Source organism: Lissotriton vulgaris, chromosome 1_1, assembly GCF_964263255.1.
Source record: "Lissotriton vulgaris chromosome 1_1, aLisVul1.2, whole genome shotgun sequence".
Lineage (NCBI taxonomy): Eukaryota > Metazoa > Chordata > Amphibia > Caudata > Salamandridae > Lissotriton > Lissotriton vulgaris.
This window is the reverse complement of record NC_141685.1, coordinates 1,490,016,984-1,490,038,593: the sequence shown is the minus strand read 5'-3', so window position 1 is coordinate 1,490,038,593 and position 21,610 is coordinate 1,490,016,984. Positions and strand designations below refer to the sequence as shown.

The 21,610-nt window shown below is 45.5% G+C and overlaps 1 protein-coding gene across 1 annotated transcript in view; it reads left to right on the top strand.

Annotated features, from left to right (window-relative positions):
* The window catches only part of TMEM60 (transmembrane protein 60), a 134,316-nt gene that overhangs the window by 87,023 nt on the left and 25,683 nt on the right, over positions 1-21,610 (top strand). The window contains exon 2 of the mRNA XM_086967372.1: positions 11,165-11,257. The gene's annotated coding sequence lies outside the window, so the exon portion shown is untranslated. The remainder of the gene's footprint in view (positions 1-11,164; positions 11,258-21,610) is intronic.

Sequence of the window (21,610 nt, the reverse complement as noted above, 5' to 3'; positions counted from 1 at the left end):
AACTAAAATGCGCAGAATGCTCTTATACAGTGAACCTCAAGCTTATGTTAGCAAGGTCAGCTCTAAAATCAACTTCAGTATTCTAAAACCTCTTTAATGTTAATATTAACACGGCCAGTTCTAAAACCTATTTGCTTATATATTTGTGTGTACTGTGTAGCCTACTTTCGTCGTTTGTTGCATTACAAAATAGGTAGCGAGGCCTCTACTTAAATGTGATCTGTATTGTTGAGAGTTACCAAATTCGATACATTTCTCCTATTGATTTTTAAAGTACAAATGACACTGCTACAATGAGCTCCTGCACACTTTGGAAGAAGTCACTTCTCAGACAAAGTCACCCGTGTTCATAATTGGACTGTAGATGGCAGAATTTCCCTGTCCTTGGCAGCAGAGGAAAAACTCCTTTTCATGCAGTGTGCGTTACATTATCAAGCAACTACTCAGGAAAAAAAAACGGACTCGTTCTTGAACGCTTATTTGTCCAGTAGCAAGAAAATAAATGAAGGACTTTGGTGCATTAGGAATTTGTCAGCAGAGCCTCGTGGGGCAAAAAGGACGTCTGTTAATGCTTGCCCCAAAGGTACATCCCTCTACCTTTGGCAATCGCATAGGCATCCGACTGGGCAGTCTCCAGACCTTCTTCATCGCCGTGTGGCACAGCTCACACTCTCCCTGTTTTTTAGGGGGCATTCTGAAAGCTTCCCTTGGAATGCATTCCGCCTGTTGCTTACCATTGGTTTTGTGGTATATAACTGACATTTTCGGTCTTTCTATTTGCGGCTTTATTTGTTTTAGGCTGTCCAGCTTGATTTCATGCCTCCCAAGGAGTAAAGCCCTTATACACTACCTCTCCATGTATTCATCCACGACTGCTTCTTTTTGTAAACAGGCCTGTAAATCTTGTTCCTATTTTGTCTCATTTGCTGTGCTCTCAAAGACAGTAGTCAAATGTTAGGCTCTGTCTTCTGAGGGAGCTTAATGTTTACTATTCTTTCTTTGACTTCAAAGTAAGAGTATTTATGTGACCATCTTGCTGTATACTGGATGCACGAAAAGTGTTTTTTCTGGCACACAACATTTGTATTAACTGTACAAGTATTTCAGAATAAATCGGAATTAGAGAAGCACAAATGAAGTACACTTTTTTGTGGTGGAAACAAACACTTTAATATGATCAAAACAAACCAATACCCTAGCTGATGCCATTTCCACACATTATTGTTTTGGCGCTGTATAGTGAGGATATAGTCTTGTGGCTAGAGCAGTAAATGTAAATGTAAATGTACAGGAATTTATATAGCGCAAATCACCGAGCGGTTTCTAAGCTCTTGCTTAGGGAACCCGTCCTGGTATTCCCCCTGTGAGATAACCCTGGCAGGGTATCCGCAAGGTGAAAGCCAGGCATCCCGCCGCGAGGGGCCGTTGTGGAGATTAAGCAAGCTATTGCCCAGAGTCGCAGAGTGTGAACCCGTGAATCGAGTAGGCACCGGAGCAAGAATTGTCGAGTCCATGGACATTTTTAGGACTCAAGACCCCTCCGAGCCGGGAATTGAACCCTGGTCCCGGGCTGACCTCTGCTTCCAGGTCTGCCTCCTCTAACCAGTAAGCCACACTTCTCCGCAGTCTCCCTCGAAGCTGGGGAACCGGGTTCGAGTCTCTGCAATGATGCTCAACATCCTGCGATTCTGGGCAAATCACTTAATCTCCCAGTGCCTAACTAGAATTTAAGTTACATGTAATCGGTGCGGGCCGGCTCATTACTGGGGAGATAGCAGATTCAATAATGACTGTAGGGACCTCGTTGACCTTCCCCGTGCCCTTAGGATCGGAATGGCTAGAGTATTTCTCAAGTTTGGCCTTCCTCCCACCAAGTGATTGGGCCCCTCGTTTCCTTTTCGGGACAGCCCCCTCCCTGTTTCCCCGTAGCTCCCGGGTGTATAACTTTACAGGGCTATCAACTGGCAAGTTATCAATCGTGTTGGACAATAGATTAGTCTCAAGTATAACTGGTAGCGTAGAGTCTCTACATGAAGTAAGACTACTCCTAGAGCGCGGGGGCTCAATGGATGTTAAATTATCACCACACTCCGGAGTCTCATTAGTGAGCAAGCCTGGGCCTCTCAGGTTTTCTAGCATCTGCTATGCGGCCCAGCGAAGATCTCTTGGCAGTGGCCATTTCCTGGGAGAGTCGCAGCTCCATTATAGTTATTTCATGTGATAATAGAGAGCTGGCTCTAATAATAAAGTTGTCCAGTGTACCTGCTACTTAGACACTTGAAGTCGTTGCTTTACTCCTAGTCTCCCGTCCTGCCATTTTCCTTGGTTGCAGTATACAAGCAGTTCCACATTTGGTCAACTGGCCCAGTCACGTTGATAAACAGGCATGCAATCCAAAAGGGGGGTGGCCCGGTCTCCCTCGGTTTAGAACGGGCTAAAACGGGCCCGCCCTTGGCCCGGGCTTCGCCCGGCGCGCGTTCCGGGAAGCGGGGGGAATTAGTCCAATAAGTAGCCAGAGACAGTGGGCATGTACGGCCGGGAAGAGGACACAGGTGAGGAGAAAATAGATTGCTGGTCCCTGCAGTCCGAGGGAACGAAGCAGCTTCCAGTCACAAGCACCAAACCGCTGCGAGCGGCTCCCGCGAAGCGGGGGCCGCAAGCTGTTTTCTAGATGCAGGCAGTTGGCGTGTGAGGCCGGGAAGAGGACACAGGTGAGGAGAAAATGGACTGCTGGTCCTCGCAGTCCCAGGGAATGAAGCAGCTTCCAGTCACAAGCACCAAACCGCTGCGAGCGGCCCACGCGAAGAGGGGGCCGCAAGCAGTTTTCTAGATGCAGGCAGTGATCGTGTGCGGCCGGGAAGAGGACACAGGTGAGGAGAAAATGGACTGCTGGTCCTCGCAGTCCCAGGGAACGAAGCAGCTTCCAGTCACAAGCACCAAACCGCTGAGAGCGGCACCCCCGAAACCGCTGCGAGCGGCACCCTAACAAAAATTAATGTGCCCTTCTGTAACGAAACGAGTGCTATGTAAAGCGCTCTGATATCCAATGTCTCAGGTCTAGTTCGCGCTATATAAGACTCATGAAACATTTTTTTAAACTGTGTGCCTGCAAATATAATATTCGTTTCAATTGAAAATGTGTTGTCTGTAATGACAGTGAAAGTTTAGTTTTATTAGCTGTTTGATATCATGCCAATAAGGCAATACAAACACTACATTTACAATGTAATGACAGTGTGCTACCACACCATGCGAATGCCAATTTACGCCACTCCAGTCTTCTCTGCAACACTTCAGTCTTCTCTGCACCACTTTACAGCACTCCACTTTATACTACTCTGTGGCACTGCACTCTGCGCCACTTTACTGTATGCCTCTTTACTCTACACTATTCTACTTTATGCCAATGCACTCTACTCTACATCACTGCAGTCTTCGGCACTGCACTCTACACCACTCCTGTCAAGGCCACTCCACTTTATTCAGAAAAACAGTCTTTCCACAGCAGACCAACCAAAAAAGCACCTCTAACTTCAAGAAGTCCCATACAATCTTAAGTCTCTTGTGCTGTTCAACCTCCAAGACCTGCTGTGGTTAGGTCCCACTGGGTTCCCAGAAGAAAGTTTGAAGACACGTGGAGGCAGCACCAAATTCAAAGTAATTTGCAGAGGTGAAGGGTAGTGTAAAAATATATTTTTCTGTATATTAATTTTTTTCTTTTTTCAAGGTGCACAAGACAGCCAACGCGTTTCGCTCCCCAACGTTGCGAGCTTCGTCAGGGCTGAAACCAATGTGAAACATATAAATACATTAATAATACATACAAACATATAAAATACAAGACATGAAATGCAACATTAAAAACAGTTAACACAACAACTGTAGGGGGAGATGGCACTTGAGATGAACAAAAAACGGTCACATACATATACTAAAGTTAAACTAAAACAGTCATATAAAATGATACCCCACCATCACATAAAATGACCACATAAATCAACCATTTGAAAAACGAGCCACAATCCAAAAAGAAAAGATAGGGAAAAAAAAGGTCAAGGGGGTGGGGGCAGACGGGCGGGGTGGAAGGAGAAAAACCAGAAGGAAAAGAAAGACAAATAATATCAAGAGAAACCTTAAAACCAGAAGGTAAAGAAAGACAAATATTATCAAGAGAAACCTTGCCACCAATTTTTTGGTGGCAAGGTTTCTCTTGATGTTGTTTGTCTTTCTATTTTCTTTCTTTCCACGACACTCTACTCCATGCAACTAACTTTTAGCCATGCTGAAAAGTAGCTAGGCTGGTATACAGCATGACTGAAACACATTGCCAAAACCTATAGCTCGTGCATAAGCAAGACATTTTTGGCTTTGCCAATATTTGTTTCATTCTCTGTCTGAGCAAGCAGCAAACAAACCTTTGGTGAGACGAGCACAAGCTGGAAGGCCTGCTTTCGTAATGTCTTTACAACCAACAGCTACTCTGTCTGGTGGGCTTTAACCTTAAAAAACGAGATAGAAAACACATCATCAAAGGGTAGGTGAAATGTATAGTAGTTAATTAGGGAGAAAAATAGATAAAAATCACGTTATGAACCAGCTCTGTCACTGTAGAGAGAAACTATTTTTAGGCGAATGTGGATAATATGCAAATGCTTTGTGCTGTCGCTGAAGTGAATGGAGCCAATAAATGGTGTGTTGACCCACTGCCCTTGTTATATGCGAAGGTGAGAAGAAGAAAAATGTGAATCGTAATTTTAAAAACCATTACATGAAGCCCACTGAGCAAAAGCCTCTCTGTGAACATTATATATGATTTTTTTTAAACAATAGGCGCGGCTGATAAAGCTGTCTCATGGCCCAGACCAAAAAAGAGGGAAAACCTCCTCTCAACTCACCTTGTGCAGTTAACCTTTGCCTCTGGTGGTGTAGCACTTTCTTGGAAATGCCATTTTTTTCACTGAATGCGAACTTGAAGTAAAACGTTAGCTGGGGGCCAGCAGTGACGTTTGGTGTTTTTCGGTGGCAGTAAACATCGTAAAGTGAGGAGAGTCGTAAGAAAGATATATGGAGACTTAAGTGTGGAGGGAAATTTAGACTATCAAGGCAGCTACCATGTAGGCAGGGAAGCGGGTCAACCTAAACTTCTACCCTAGGACCTCAGTAGATTAACGACAGGTGCAGCCTCCCACAGAGGCATTACACTTTCTGAAAAATAACGGGGCACATGTTACTTGCAAATCCTATTGATATTTTATTATTGGTAGTTGTAATGCGTGGCGAATGCTTATTTATCTATGATTTCAGTTTATACAAATAGTCAGACCGTTATTTTGAAAGCACACCTTTTGAACTATGTTAAGCCATTACATTAGTCAGTATAAAGTACACATTCATTGTTTCGGGCATCCAGTATTAAGGCAGTTGAGTTTAAAAGTTTAAATGTATTTTTCAAACAAACAGAAGGTGGAGCACGCTCTCTCACATCCTAGCACGCAGTTCACCCCATTGCATCACGCTAAATGCAGGTTAATGCAACACTTATTTCAGTAACTTCCTTTAGTTATGTACCCTTGATTGTGCAGCCGGTGCTATGTATCTCTAGACACATCTCGGGATTGTTGTCCTTCTTCAGTAGAGAGCAACGCAACGCAGCGTGCTCCCACCTGCGCTCACATAACACTGGCCACACCAACAAGGGTGAACAAGCATTGGAAATGCAATAGGTCTCGCATTAGGAAAGTTTGAGCGATTGGTATAGTAAATGACACTTTTTTTATTTATGTGTTGGTTTTGAAAATAGCAAAATTAATAGCTTGGTGGATGTGATGGTGGATGTGATGGTGGATGTGATGGTGGATGTGGTGGTGGATGTGGTGGTGATGGTGGATGAGGTGGTGGATGCGGTGGATGTGGTGGTGGTGGATGCGGTGGATGTGGTGGATGTGGCGGTGGATGTCATGATGGATGTGGAGGTGATGGTGTATGTGGTGGTGGATGTGGTGGTGATGGTGGATGTGGTGGTGGATGCGGTGGATGTGGTGGTGGTGGATGCGGTGGTGGATGCAGTGGTGGTGGATGGGGTGGTGGTGTTGGTGGATGGGGTGGTGGATTTAGTGGTGGTGGGTGTGGTGGATGTGGTGGTGGTGGGTGTGGTTAAAGTGTTGGTGGATGTGGTGGTGGATGCGGTGGTGGTGGATGCGGTGGTGGTGGATGCGGTGGATGTGGTGGTGGATGTGGTGGTGGATGTCATGGTGGATGTGGAGGTGATGGTGGATGTGGTGGTGGATGTGGTGGATGCAGTGGATGTGGTGGTGGTGGATGCGGTGGTGGTGGTGGTGGATGCGGTGGTGGTGGTGGATGCAGTGGTGGTGGTGGATGGGGTGTTGGTGGTGGTGGATGCAGTGGTGGTGGTGGATGGGGTGGTGGATGTAGTGTTGGTGGGTGTGGTGGGTGTGGTGGTGGTGGATGCAGTGGATGTGGTGCTGGTGGATGCGGTGGTGGATGCAGTGGTGGTGGTGGATGGGGTGTTGGTGGTGGATGGGGTGTTGGTGGTGGATGGGGTGTTGGTGGTGGATGGAGTGTTGGTGGTGGATGGGGTGGTGGATGGGGTGGTGGTGGTGGATGTGGTGGTGGTGGATGCGGTGGTGGATGCAGTGGTGGTGGTGGATGGGGTGTTGGTGGTGGTGGATGCAGTGGTGGTGGTGGATGGGGTGGTGGTGGTGGGGGGTGGTGGATGTAGTGGTCGTGGGTGTGGTGGATGTGGTGGTGGTGGGTGTGGTGAAAGTGGTGGTGGATGTGGTGGTATATGTGGTGATGGTGGATGCGGTGGTGGCTGTGGTGGTGGTGGTGGATGTGGTGTTGGTGGATGTGGTGGTGGTGGTGGATGTGGTGGTGGTGGGTGTGGTGGTGGTGGTGGATGATGTGGATGTGGTGGATGTCATGGTGGAGGTGGAGGTGATGGTGGATGTGGTGGTGGTGGATGCAGTGGATGTGGTGGATGCAGTGGTGGTGGTGGATGCAGTGGTGGTGGTGGATGGGGTGTTGGTGGTGGATGGTGGTGGTGGATGGGGTGGTGGTGGTGGATGCTGTGGTGGTGGTGGATGCTGTGGTGGTGGTGGATGCTGTGGTGGTGGTGGATGCTGTGGTGGTGGTGGATGCTGTGGTGGTGGTGGATGCAGTGGTGGTGGTGGATGGGGTGGTGGATGTAGTGGTGGTGGGTGTGGTGGATGTGGTGGTGGTGGGTGTGGTGGATGTGGTGGTGGTGGGTGTGGTGGATGTGGTGGTGGTGGGTGTGGTTAAAGTGTTGGTGGATGTGGTGGTGGATGTGGTGGTGGATGTGGTGGTGGATGCGGTGGTGGTGGATGCGGTGGATGTGGATGTGGTGGTGGATGTGGTGGTGGATGTCATGGTGGATGTGGAGGTGATGGTGGATGTGGTGGTGGATGTGGTGGTGGATGTGGTGGATGCAGTGGATGTGGAGGTGGTGGATGCGGTGGTGGTGGTGGATGCAGTGGTGGTGGTGGATGGGGTGTTGGTGGTGGTGGATGCAGTGGTGGTGGTGGATGGGGTGGTGGATGTAGTGGTGGTGGGTGTGGTGGATGTGGTGGATGTGGTGCTGGTGGATGCGGTGGTGGATGCAGTGGTGGTGGTGGATGGGGTGTTGGTGGTGGATGGGGTGTTGGTGGTGGATGGGGTGTTGGTGGTGGATGGGGTGGTGGTGGATGGGGTGGTGGTGGTGGATGGGGTGGTGGTGGTGGATGGGGTGGTGGTGGTGGATGGGGTGGTGGTGGTGGATGGGGTGGTGAGGTTGGATGGGGTGGTGGTGGTGGATGCAGTGGATGTGGTGGTGGTGGATGCGGTGGTGGATGCAGTGGTGGTGGTGGATGGGGTGTTGGTGGTGGTGGATGCAGTGGTGGTGGTGGATGGGGTGGTGGATGTAGTGGTGGTGGGTGTGGTGGATGTGGTGGTGGTGGATGTGGTGGTATATCTGGTGGTGGTGGATGCGGTGGTGGCTGTGGTGGTGGTGGTGGTGGTGGTGGTGGATGTGGTGTTGGTGGATGCGGTGGTGGTGGTGGATGTGGTGTTGGTGGTGGTGGTGGATGTGGTGGTGGTGGTGGTGGTGGATGTGGTGGTGGTGGATGTGGTGGTGGTGGTGGGTGTGGTGGTGGTGGGTGTGGTGTTGGATGTGGTGGTGGTGGTGGATGTGGTGGTGGTGGATGATGTGGATGTCATGGTGGATGTGAAGGTGATGGTGGATGTGGTGGTGGATGTGGTGGTGGTGGATGCAGTGGATGTGGTGGATGCAGTGGATGTGGTGGATGCGGTGGTGGTGGTGGTGGATGGGGTGTTGGTGGTGGTGGATGGGGTGTTGGTGGTGGTGGATGGGGTGTTGGTGGTGGTGGATGGTGGTGGATGGGGTGGTGGTGGTGGATGCAGTGGTGGTCTGTCTGCTTTCAGAGAGAAATGGTCTCATAACATTGGCATGAAGCTGGAAGGCATAGACTGGGAACTAATACCTGACTATACCCCGAAAGTTTCTAGAAATGCTAGGTTTAAGCTACTACAATTGAGTATACTTAACAGAACCTTTCTCACCCCTAGCAGACAAGCACAATAATGGCAGCATGTCTCACATGTAGAACAGAGGTAGCAGATTTCTGCAACATGTTGTGGAGTTGACCACAGGTAGTGGACTATTGGCTGGCAGTGACAAATACATTGGAAGAAATCATAGAAAGGAAAAATATGCTGAAAATAAAAATATTAGTGTCAAATTCTTAGATTTAGGACTGCTGCTCGTCAAGAGAGCTATAGCTATGAAATGCCAGGTGGCGAAAAGACTTGTAATTGAAAAATGGAGTATGGAAGTGATAACATGGACTCAGACTGAGGCAGAGGCACTCCATGTCAAGAAAAGGAAGGGTGTAACTAGTGGGGCGAAAGTCCGATTGTTGGAAGCTATGCTCCTTAAGTTCATGCAAACAGAAGTACAGGAGAACAACAATGTCATAAACCAGCCAGATGGAACTGGTGCATAAGATAGAAAGGCTTCTGATTAATCCCTCCAGGAGACTTCTCTTCCTAGAAAGCAGATCCCTTTAGATGGTTGCCCGGGGCACAGAGAGCAGGAAGGTAAATTGGAAGTGACAGTAGTATAGTCAGTCCTTACCTTTAGTGAGGTTTGCTTTAGATGGCATTATGTCTGGCTACCTTACACTGATTAACCTAATCTTATCACATTCACATTGTAGAGTAACTGGATATAGACTTAGACAATTATCCCTGTATAAAATAAACGCTAAAGATACTAACATAGGAATTAGGTCTATGTAAGGGGTGACGAATATAGAGGATTTGGATGGGAAAATGACTGAGTAATGAGACCTAAAACAACGTTTGTTTCTGAATAACATGTTTCTTTCAAAATTGTATAAACTGTTTGACAAAATAAGAAACTCCAAGGTGGTTTCAAACAATGGGAAATGAAGTGGGGAGGTGACCCGGCTGGTCAGGCAACTAGGCTGGTGAAAGGAAGGCCAGCTAGCTTGAATACCACTGTCTTGTCTAAGTTAAGGTTAATTGCGTTTGGGGTGATCCCGTCTATGATGGTGATCATATATGTTTGGAAGGTTGCTGTTGAGTCAGGTTGAGTCCAGCCAAGATGAATCAAGATCTGTCTGTTATCAGCATAAGCGCAGAATAAGAACCTATATAACCTGATCAGAGCAGCGAATTATGCCACATAAATGCTGAACATGGTATGGCTCAACAAAGAGCCATGTGGGACCCCACACCTTGCGATCAAAACTGATTGAAAGGAAAGGAGAAATTCTGCAATTGTTTCCCTTTTGCTTTTCCAAATGTTATGTTTGTTTACTTGATTGTTACAGAAAATCAAGATGTTTCCAATTCCTAATACTTTACAAAACGTAAGAACTTTGGAAGCACGTAGTATTTTATCCAGCCCTGAATTCAATACCAAGGCAAGAACATTTAATAAACATTAAGTGGTTTATGTCTAAAAGATGTTTTAAAATTGATAATCTACAGCCGACCATGATGGCTGCATAGCTGAGAAGCTCCGTGGGTGAGGCGGCCCTTACATTAATCCGGCACAGTAATCCGCTGTAATTTAAGGCTCCGAGGGCAGTCCCTGAGGTCCAGGATGGGGCAGCATCGAACATCAGATATCCAGGAACGAACCGACGACGGGAACGCATAGCGCGATTGGAAGAGATCAGCGGCCTGCATCGCGACAGTGAGCAGCGGCTTCCAGTACACAGCGGGCTGGGCGGAAGTGCAGGTGAAGAGGGCTTAACAGACCGGAAGGAGGCCCTGGCAAAATCACCCCTGGAAGCTCACATTACAGACTCGGCCAGAGGAGTCCCGGACGGCACATACCACGCAGCGGGGATCAGACAAACAAGCTCCCAGGACGCTGCACTGCACAATAACTGATAAGGGGGCAGGATAAACGGAAAAACAGGCGATCAATAAACTGGGACCTGGGAAGCCAAAACGAGCACTAGGACAGGAGAAACGCGACGTGCACCAGAAACAAAAATAAAAATAAAAATAACAAGACGGAGGGAAGAGAGGGGAGGGGGGAGGAGTAATGCGACACGGCGCGAGGGGAGGGGGGAGGAGAAATGCGACACGGCGGGAGGGGGCGGAGCGGGTAAAACACGACGGACGTGCACGCGCTTTTAAGCTCAATGCGCATGCGCATTGAGCTTAAAAGTCACGGGCACTGCAAGGAATCGCCACGATTCCTTGCAAGTTAGATAAAGAGTCGATGAGCCCCCATAGTCTCGCTTGCTCGATGCGCATGCGCATCGACAGGCGAGACCTAAAAACTGAAGACGGTCACTGAAGTGAGCGTTCTCATGCACTGCCTTTAGCATAATATATTAGAGCGGATGTGAGGTAGTGTGCTCCTACCCTCTTTTTGTTTTAAATTTAATTTGAGTTTACACGAGTAAGGCAACTTTTGAAACTGAGTGAGGCGAGTCAATGATTATTTGAGACTGTGAAGGGCTCTTTCAAACAGAAAAAGTGAATCTTTCTTGGAAGGGGGTAGAAAGCAAAAGAACTTTGCTGGACTAGCTTTACCAGTAAGTCCATAATAATAATAATAATAATAATTTCCTTTTTTTTTACCCAGTTGTGACCATATTCTGGGAGGAGGACCAAGAGCAGATGGTGGTGGCCATGTCACAGAGAGAAAAAATAATGATCTGTCAGCCTAAAATATGAGGTGAGTGAACACCAAGGACTACTAGAAGTGTTGTTTGTTTATTAAAAAGCGGGTGCTCATCACTCATATTCACTTCTATTCACAGCCGGTTGCTAATATTTTCAGATAGGCAGAAAACTGCCTAACTTGATACAGTGAAGGAAGGGAAGGAAAATGTAAACTATTTCTTTCTCATTTAGATAGCTATCAGCGTTTGAAATTAGTATAAGAGGAGGGACCTGCAAAGCCTCAAATATGTATATGCGTAAAGTGCGGTTCACTAAGTTGAGATGCCCTTGCTGCCAACTAGAATGATCTGACATTTGTGAGTTTGAATTGTAGGAAGGCCAACCCAGCCTTTCACTCTTCCAAGTCAACACACAAATTACAGGCAAGCAAGTTGGGTAATCACTCACCTGGTATTTATCATCCTATGTTACTGCCAAGAATGCTGTTCTTATTGTTAAATGATAACGTTCCTTATTGTTCCATAGTGTGTCAAGAATCTGCACAGATTTTGGCCATGCATGACAGAGCATATCCTTCTCCTATTTGTGTTGAATGCTCCTTTCTATGTGTTTTCCCTGTATCCGCTTCTACTATTTCCTCTATATATTGCCTACCTTTCTATACTTGGGCAGATAAGCATGCATTTTATATATTACACTTGTTGGTCTTCTCTTCGCAAAAGGGATACAAAAGGTTTTGCTCTCAAGAAATTAAGGGGAACTGGAAAGGGAGAACGATGGGGATATTGTTTTCAGAAGTTGTCTATGATGCGAGCTGCTACTTAGGTTTATTTTCATACCTCAAACCTACCTATGAAGTATCAGCCTTCTACAATAGTGAGGGGATTCAATATATCCAGATGTGACCATGGTTGGGGTTGAGCTGGCCATTCTGTGACCGAATATACCCTGGGAAATGATATCCCCCAGTAGCTTTCACTACCTCAAGCTACAATGAGGAAGTGGTAAGCGGGGCTGTCTTTGAAGGAACACAAGAAAAGTACTAGTGAAACCCACAAATCATATACAATACTTCTGTGAAAAGGTTGCCCAGGCTTTGGTGGATGTAAACAAAAAAACGTACACCACGAAGTTGGCAGCTACTGTTTATGGCAGATGACGTCCTGTGCCCTATGTCATTACATAAACTATTACTGGAATCATACCACCATCACTGATCAAACCATACCACAAGTGTAGTACGTAACTACACAGCCACTCAAAGAGCACCAGTGTGAACCTACATCTGTGCACAAGTGTCTATAGAAGTGTCTCTGTAAGAGGGCTGCTATCATCACTTAATAAATGACTAACATGTTTTTTTTAACTGGGTTTAACAAGGGGGAGCGTTTTCTAATACATTGTGCATAGAAAAATAACTAACTTTCCCTTCACCCAGCTCAAAACCTTGTCTCTTCACATGTTGGAAACTCGTGACTCACCTCTTTGCTAGTTATGATGCTCAAGTACAATTTTAATGTTGATAAAATGCTGTATGACACAGTTTGTACCCATCTTGTTTTCCAGTGATCAATCCTAGTAGACAATCCTCTTAGAGGTGTAGGTCATAACAGGACGTTGCAGAAAATTCCCTTTTTTGTCTAGGAACAACAGGTAGTGTCGAATAGAGCAAATGTGAACCCCTCACCCCTTTCTTGTTGCTATCTAAACTTTTATTCTGTCCACAGACTGTGTTAACAAGATCCTTTTTAGACTTAAGGTAGTGGATTACGAGGCATGAAGGAGATGGACATTGCAGCTTGGAAAGGAACAGAAGCATAGCATGCATTTTCAGACGTATCCTATGTCTTGTTTTTTTTTCCCAAGGACAAAGATCAGAATAGGAAACTATATTAAACCTCTGTTACCCTAGGGATGATCTTCTAAGAAGTGCGGGGCCTAGTACTGCACTGTAATTTTAATAAAATCCATGTCCTCCTAAGCTTACTTTTAAAGAAATGTGATATTTTCTTTCTCAAAAAAAGTAGGACACGTGTCTTCTTAAACGGAAAACGCCCTGCTCACTCGAAATCCAGGGCATATCTCAGTTGCATAGTTACCATTAGTTAATTCTAATCCAAGCTTCTTTGTCAGAGACTTTGATTCCTTGCACTGGGACACATTGGATATAGATATAGATATAGATGCAAACGACGCAGCTGTATCAAGCGATCCGATCACCAAAAGTAGGAGGTCTTCTTTTTATCGCATCTACATTTCTTAGAATCCATAGTACTTCTCCTAAGTTACTTCTAAACGGTGTTTGTACGTTATGTTACTGAGGCCGAGTGTGGCGGATAACTTGTTTGACGCACAAAGTAGACAGATTAAGTGCTTTTGGGGAAGTGGGACTGAATGCTTCAGCTTCATTGGATCCAGTGACTGCTCTTCCAGCCTTGATGGGTGCTACAGGTTCACTCACTTTGTCTCCAGATAGTACTCAGCTGCTGTGTGGAGTCTTCACAGCCCCATTGATGGGGCTGCTTGAACGCAGATGATGCATAAGTGCATCCGAGACTCTAGGGGGATATTATGGAAGATGTGAAAACCTGTTAATCTTATAAGAGTTTTAAAGCTGGATCAATGCCAGTAAAACCATTCCTAATGTGCTGAACACCTAATTTCTGGCGTGGTTATCCCTACATCCATTGGCAGAATTAAGAACGTTTTCTATGAATCCTAAGTCCGTATTTTAATTCCTTACGTTTTATTCTTTTTTCATTATTTTATTGTTAACTGGTACTTGAATAGCGCACAGTTTGCCGTTGGCATGGTGTTGCAGTGCATATGAAGTGTAGCATGAAGAAAAGTAAAACCTAACTAGCAAACATTCACTGTGTCAGTAACGTGAAAGAGAAGGTGGCGCCTTTAAATGTCTATTTCCAATCCCTATGAATAAAGCGAAGTTCATAGCAAAACTACCCAATTAAGTGATCATTCTGACACCTGGCCTCTAATTTTGTATTTTGATTATATTTATCATTGCTGACGTTTAATTCCTTATCAGGTCCTGGAAAATATACAACAAAATCTCCCGAGATGCAGTTCCATTTGGCAGCAATTACATGGCCTTGAGAAGAATCCGATTACTCCCTTGATTCTTATCCGGCATGACGAAGAGATTAATGAAAAAAGTCAATCACTGCTGTGCCCCAGCTAGATAAAGCATGAGGAGCATTAGTTTGTGGTGCAGAGTTTACGATGGACTGGATTGCGTCTCATAGTAATTACCAGTGGCTAAGATTAATAAAAGCAACGCATCCATCACTTTTTTGTTTTGTGCAGTGTTTTCAGAGGCACATGCCAACAAAGAGCTATGTCATTTGAAAAAGTCTGCCACAAAAATGTGGAGATTAAATGTCTTCCCCAAAACAATGTTATTGGAGGTAGGTGGTTTTATGTGCACCTCAGTGTTTTGTAGTAAAATTTGCTCCAGCGCTGTAAGGCATTAGTGATCCAATGCAAATCTTGAATGTTTTAAAATTGAAGAAAATCCACCATTTCATATTCTCCCTATCAAAGCTTGCCTTCACAACAGAATCTATATGCGAGGTACATTCCTACTATCCGTTTGTGACGCATCGAGTAGCCGCTAATTCAGCATGTCATTTAGCTGGTCCTGATGTACTGTTTTTACTAAGGGATCTACTCCTGGATACGTCCGCTATGAAAAAGATGGAGAGTATATGATCTGTGCACAGCTGAACAATCTTCTTCTTGCCTGTTCAACATTCAAGATTGGTACTACATTAGCCCAAATCCCAGCTTTCCCATCGGAGGGAGATGATTGGTGTACAGCAGTCCGATTACTGCATCCACATCCCAATCTGGAAAATGTACTGCCAATGTAGCACATTTGTAGTGGTAGGCTAGCACAGACAGTACAAGGCTAGTCTTCAGGCCTACATATAGCCCTTGCTAATTCATTAATATGCTGTATTGATAGTCAGTCCATATTTTCTAGGTGGTGAATGGTATTTCTTACTTGTACTACTGGCTAATCCGCACCCCAAGAAAAAACACGCTAGGGAACACAACTTGACCATAAAATTTATATTTCCTCATTCCCTCCTTGTTCCCTACGGACCCTTCATGATATATCGATCCTCATGAATCGATCAGTTTGTTCTTGTAACATCATTTGCTCTTCTTTCTTTCACGTCTTGAAAGGTAACTGGAATGTTCAATGCATGAAGTGGCGCACAGTCCACAAATCGCTGGCCCACACTGCAAGCACAGGCAGCAACTGAATACTAGGACTAGGCCAATGCTTAGGAAGGATAGGATCTTCCATCCCCAAGCGGTTAACGTTGTCCAGAACCAACCGGACCAAGTCCAGGTGCCTGGATTCTGATGTATCAGATTAGCAATTTTATGAAGACGTGTAATAGCTTTGTATACAGATGGCGCGTTTTCTGGAATGAAAACACAGCAACTTGACCCGATGACCTTACAGGCTCCACCTCTATCTGCCAAGATGACGTCAATAACAAGACGATTCTGAAGGACAACAACCCGCATGGCGGACTGTTCTTCGGTTAGGTTACCTAGGGCGGAGGCAGTTTCATTCACTACTGCTTCGAGTGTTCTAGTTAATCTGCGTATTAGTTTACTATTTTGCACAGGGCCTAAAAAGAAAAAGAATCCTTTATTAAAATCGGTGTACTGTTCCCATGCCGTTTCTGTGTAGTCGACAAGCGGGATATCTCTTCTGAGTCTATTCTTTACTAGATTTGTATTTCTGTGATAATCAGGAGGAGCTAGAAAAACAGGTGGCAGAAGGAATGCAATATAACAGGTACCATCCCAATCTGGAGGTAAACGTATGTATGCGGTATGACCACAAACAAAATAGGAATGACGGATAGCTTTAAAGGACGATTTACCATGATCACTGAATTCGACCACAGTAGTACATTTACTATGACCTAAGTGTACTGAACCTTTCTTCCTGACACATAATTCACCAGTGACTGGTAATACTGACATAGCGGGCAGAACTGGTGCAGCTTCGGATTCAACTGTAAGAATCATAAGGTTAATTGTGTAATTACTTAATCCATATACTTCATTTTCTAGATCAGTTCCTATTCTAATGGGGAGTCCCTCCTTATCAGGGTAACAGACGTCGAGCAGGACTAAGTTCAAGTTTCCCCAAACCCAGCTCCCGTCGAAAACAGCAATATCAGGATCTAAGGAATTAATTATTTTAAACCATGCACCACAGGAGCCGTTGTGAGTGAACGGATACGGAAAGAGGGGCAGAGCTCCCTTGTAATTCTGGTAGGGAGGGAGTCTGCCACATATCCAGCAATTTGTAGCATTATTAGTCTGATGGGAATGATGTAGCATACTAATGAAAGTGTTGTTGCGCAGCGCAAGTCTGTAAGAGAGTTCATGTGGAGGTAACTCGCTAAAAGTATGTTCAGCAGAAACATTGTAAGTAGATTGTTCACGCTTGAAAATAGGGCAATAGATAGGAAGGAGTATACTTGCAACAATAATCAGAAGACTTAGAAAAAACATTATTAACAATGTCACTATACAGTGACTACGCAGTGATTTGCAGTATGTACGTTTCTTGAATTGTCTCTCTCTCTCTCTATCTCGATCTAGGGGATACATGTCAGAAACTATTTAACCGATTCACCTAGGGGAGTACTTAAACAATTAAACTGTCTGACTTGCTAGATCGGAGCTTTGATCTGTACTCCTCTTGTGGAGTTTTCTCTCGTTCGGAAACTTTAAAGTCACTGGGCTCAATACAGTCTTTGGAAGGTGGTGGACGAGCCTGGGTCTGGTTTCAGTTCATTGCATAGTTTGATATGGCTCGTGTGGATCCACCCCTTTCTGCCCTCCACTTTCACCGCTGTCCTCGTAGTAAGTAGAACGGTCTTCGTCGCTTTCCAGCGGGGCTCCAGCGGACTTTTCCTGTCAAAGTTCCTTATTAACACCAGGTCGCCTGGACGGACATCATGCGGCTTTACATCAGTGTTGTCAGGGAAGGCTGCGGCAACCTGTGAACGACATGATTGGAGTGCAGACATCAAGGAGGCAAGGTAATCTGTCAACATATTGCAATCAACATCAGTAATTTTCTTAGGAATGGGCGTCCCCCACATATTTGGTGGTCTACCAAAGACCACTTCGTACGGGGATAGTCCTTATCTCGAGTGGGCAACCATTCTCATATAGAACAGTGCCACTGGCAGGGCGACTATCCAGTCGACCCCTTTCTCTTGACATATTTTTCCAAGGCGGGTCTTTAATGTCTGATTATGCCTCTCTACAAGGCCTGCGGCTTCGGGATGTCGGACACAATGGAATTTCCATTGATATCCTAGCAGCAAGGAAACTTGCTTCATTAATTCGGATGAGAATGGCTGACCGTTATCTGAGTACACGACACGAGGCATGCCGTACCGTGGGAAGAATTCACGAACCAGCTGCCTGGCAGTGGTCGGAGCAGTGTAATCTGGGACTGGATATGCTTCGGTCCAACGGGACAGTGCACAAACAATTACGAGGACATATTTGAATCCTCGACAACGGTCCATCTGGATATAATCCATCTGGAGGACTTCAAAAGGGTGATCGGGAGGATGAAATCCACCTTGCTCTACAGGGACGCTTTTACCTGGATTGAACTGACAACAGATCATGCAAGTACGCACTTTCTGTTTTGCTGCTGCTCGTAAGTGTTTATTGCTCCAAAGATTTTGTAAACTGTCTAACATCGCTTTCTCTCCTAGATGTGCTGGACTATGTGCTGTATTGATCATGACTTGAACCATAGAATCAGGGAGAAACCATGTAGATTTTCCCTTCGTCATCCAACCTTGATCTGTCTGGATCCCTCCTAGTTCAATCCATTTCTTTATTTCATCTGGAGTAGCATGTGTCTGAATATCGATAACATCTAGTGTGGGATCCCTGACTGTCATACAATTTGTCGGTCCTATTGTCTTTGTCATGTCAGTTGTCTGAGTGTGAGTCAATGCTGTATGTTTTGCTGTCTGGTCTGCCAGGTCGTTACCCTGGGAAACAGAATCTGTAACTTTAGTATGTGCTTTACACTTCATGACGGATATGCCTGAAGGCAGATGTATTGCTTCTAACAGTGCTTGAATGAGGGGACCGTGTTGGATCTTGGCACCATGAGAGGTCAGAAAACCTCGTTCTTGCCATAACATTCCGAAGTCGTGTACAACTCCGAACGCATAACGGGAATCAGTGTATATGTTGACATTTCTGTTCTTGGCTAGTATACAGGCTCGGGTCAGAGCAATAAGCTCTGCCGCTTGAGTGGACAGTGTGTCAATACGATGTGTTTCTTTTACTTCGGTTTCAGTGGTCACTGCATATGCGGCCACTAATTCTCCTGTACTTGTTCGCATACATGAACCATCCACATAAAGTGTCAGGTCCGGATTTGTCAGTGGAACATCTGTTAAGTCTCGTCGGGGCTTTGTTACTGCATTAATGATTTCTATACAATCATGCGGGGCTGGATCTGTCCTAATTGAAGGTAACAGTGTTGCGGGGTTCAGAATGCTGCAGCGTCTGATTTCTATGTGTGGCTGGAATAGCGTTAATTCGTAACCTGTCAGTCGTGCTATGGTCAAGTGCTGAGTCTGGGTTCTGTTTAAAAGAACCTCTACAGAATGTGGAACTTGTACTGTTAACTGATGGCCTAAAACAATTGAATCGCTCTGTCTGATTGCTAATGCTGTTGCTGCTACTGACTTTAAGCACGCAGGGAGTGCCTGGGCTACTGAATCCAATGTACTTGAAAAATAAGCGCAAGGCTTATGTGAACCTGCTTGGTCTTGAGTGAGGACAGACAATGCTGTGCCATCACGTTCTGTAACAAAAAGTGTAAACGGTTTGCTGTAACATGGTGTCGCTAAAACTGGTGCTCGGCATAATGCTTTCTTTAATTCCTCAAAGGCTTGTGTGTGTTCCTGAGTCCAAGGAAGGACAGTCGAAGTCGCTGCCTCCTGTGTCGTTAACTGGATGAGTGGTTTAGCTAGAAATGCATATTGAGGAATCCATTGTCTGCAGTACGAGGTGAGGCCTATAAAGGCCCGCACTTCCTTTTGTGTCTGGGGTTGTGGCATATTTACAATTAACTGAATGCGATCGGGAGTGAGCTGTCTCCCCACTTTGGACAGCAAGTGACCCAAGTACACAACTTGCTGAACACAGAATTGTAGCTTCGAAGGAGACACCTTGTGTCCCTTGTCGGCCAGGAAATGTAAAACTGTCAGTGATGCTTGTTCACATTCGGGCTCACTTCGTGCGGTGATCAGCAGATCATCGACGTATTGCAGTAAAGCGGTGTTAACTGGCATTTGAATACAATCTAGTTGTCTTTTCAGTGCTTGACTATAGATGCTGGGGCTTTCTGTGAATCCTTGAGGTGCGCGGGAAAATTTGAAACTTCGTCCATTTAAACTGAATCCGAAGAGATATTGGCTCTCTGGATCAATAGGTACACTGAAGAAAGCGTTCTTAAGGTCAATTACAGTGAAGAACGTTGCTTCTGAATCAACAGCAGTCAATAGGGAAGAGATATCGGGGACCACAGGGTACTGTGGTACAATGCATTTATTCAGCTCTCGCAGATCAATCACCAGCCGATATACTGGCGGTGCATTGGGATCAGTACGTTTAAGAATTGGAATGATGGGTGAATTACAGATATTGGAGTCGGTCTCTACGACCACTCCTTGGGCAATGAGCTCTTCAATGATTTTCAGTAAAGCCACTACAGCATCGGGTGGTAACTTGTATTGTCTGATTCGTGGTAGAACAACTCCTGTCTTGAGTGTAACACGGTATGGTGTGATATGCATACAACCTACATCAGTTGGGCCTTTTGCCCACAAGTAATCTGGTACATTTTTCAATCTGACGTCAAACTCCCGTAAAACATAATGACCCTTGAAATCCCGCAGAAAGAGTCTAACTCCCTCCGGGGAACAGCAAATTATGGCTCCTAGAGCCTTCAACGTTTTTATTCCTAACAGATTTTCTGGACATGATTTCGTAAGTAACAAGTCTGTAACTCGTGATAATGGACCCACAGCCAGGGGGACTGGTTCTGATACTTCATTTACAATGGGCTGTCCTGAAAAACCAAGGGAAACATTCTGTGAGCCTGAGAGGGGTGCCCCTGGGACTTCGTCATGGCTTATGGTGGTGCGGCTTGCCCCTGTGTCAATTAAAAACTTTCTGTCTTTTCCCAATACTTGACTGTGTACATAAGGACCTTCTTGATCTACAGGAATTTCAATAAGAGGCAAACCCATCTCCCTCTCTAGGCTGTTTCATGCGTATCGTTGGTAATCGGGGTAAGCAGCTTGGGCATACTGGTACATCTGTTGAGAAACTTGTTGGGTCGCGGCAATGGGCTGTGGCTGTGATACCGCTACTGTCTGTGCTGTATGAGGTGAAGCATGCATAGGCTGCGTGTTCTGCATGGGCTGTACGTTCTGTGAGGTCTGTTGCTGGACCTGATCTTGTCTTGGTGGATGCGGTCTCTCTTTAGTTTTACCTGTTGATATGTTATGTTTCAGAACTGGACATTCATGTACGTAGTGACCTGGCTGCTTGCAATAATTGCATGTCCCTTTAACGGGAGCTGCGGCGTGACCTGTCTGGGTCTTACCCTTTCTGTGGCCGTCTGTTGGGACCGACTGGGCTACTAACATTTTCATTTTCGTGTCTTTCATACGTTTCTGTTCCTGATCCTGTTCTTCTCTAATTCTGTTCTGATGGTATTGTAACATTTGTAACATTTGTGATGGCGTATTTGCTTGCCATGTACTCTCAACCTTGTATACACGATTTTTGACTGCTAACAGGGAATTCTCAACTAACTTGGATACAAAAAGATGCGGGTACGACTCGCTACTTGGTTTAAGACCACTATTAATAATAAAACATTTCTCGAATCTTGAATAGAAGTCACTAGTATCTTCGTCGGGTTTCTGTTTACATGCTGAGATTGCATCCCAGTCTTCCTTTCTTGTTGTCAGCAATCTTGGCAGAACCTGTACTATCAAACCTGGTAATGCTTTAGTTTTGTCCCCAAGGCCTACCCCTGGGACACGTTTGTTCTCTTCGTCTTCTATTTCTGCCCATACAATCTTTTTCTCTCCCACCTCCCATTCTTTTTCCTTTAATTTCTCGTAGATGCCCGTGGGCAGCAGTACCTTTAACATTTTCATGATATCTTCATATGTGTAATCCCCCATCAGTAACATGTCTTTAAGCTCTCTGTGAAAACCTGCAGGGTCTTTATCATGGCACGGGACTAGTTTCTTCATTTCTAACAGTTCTAACTTAGTCAGTGGCGTGT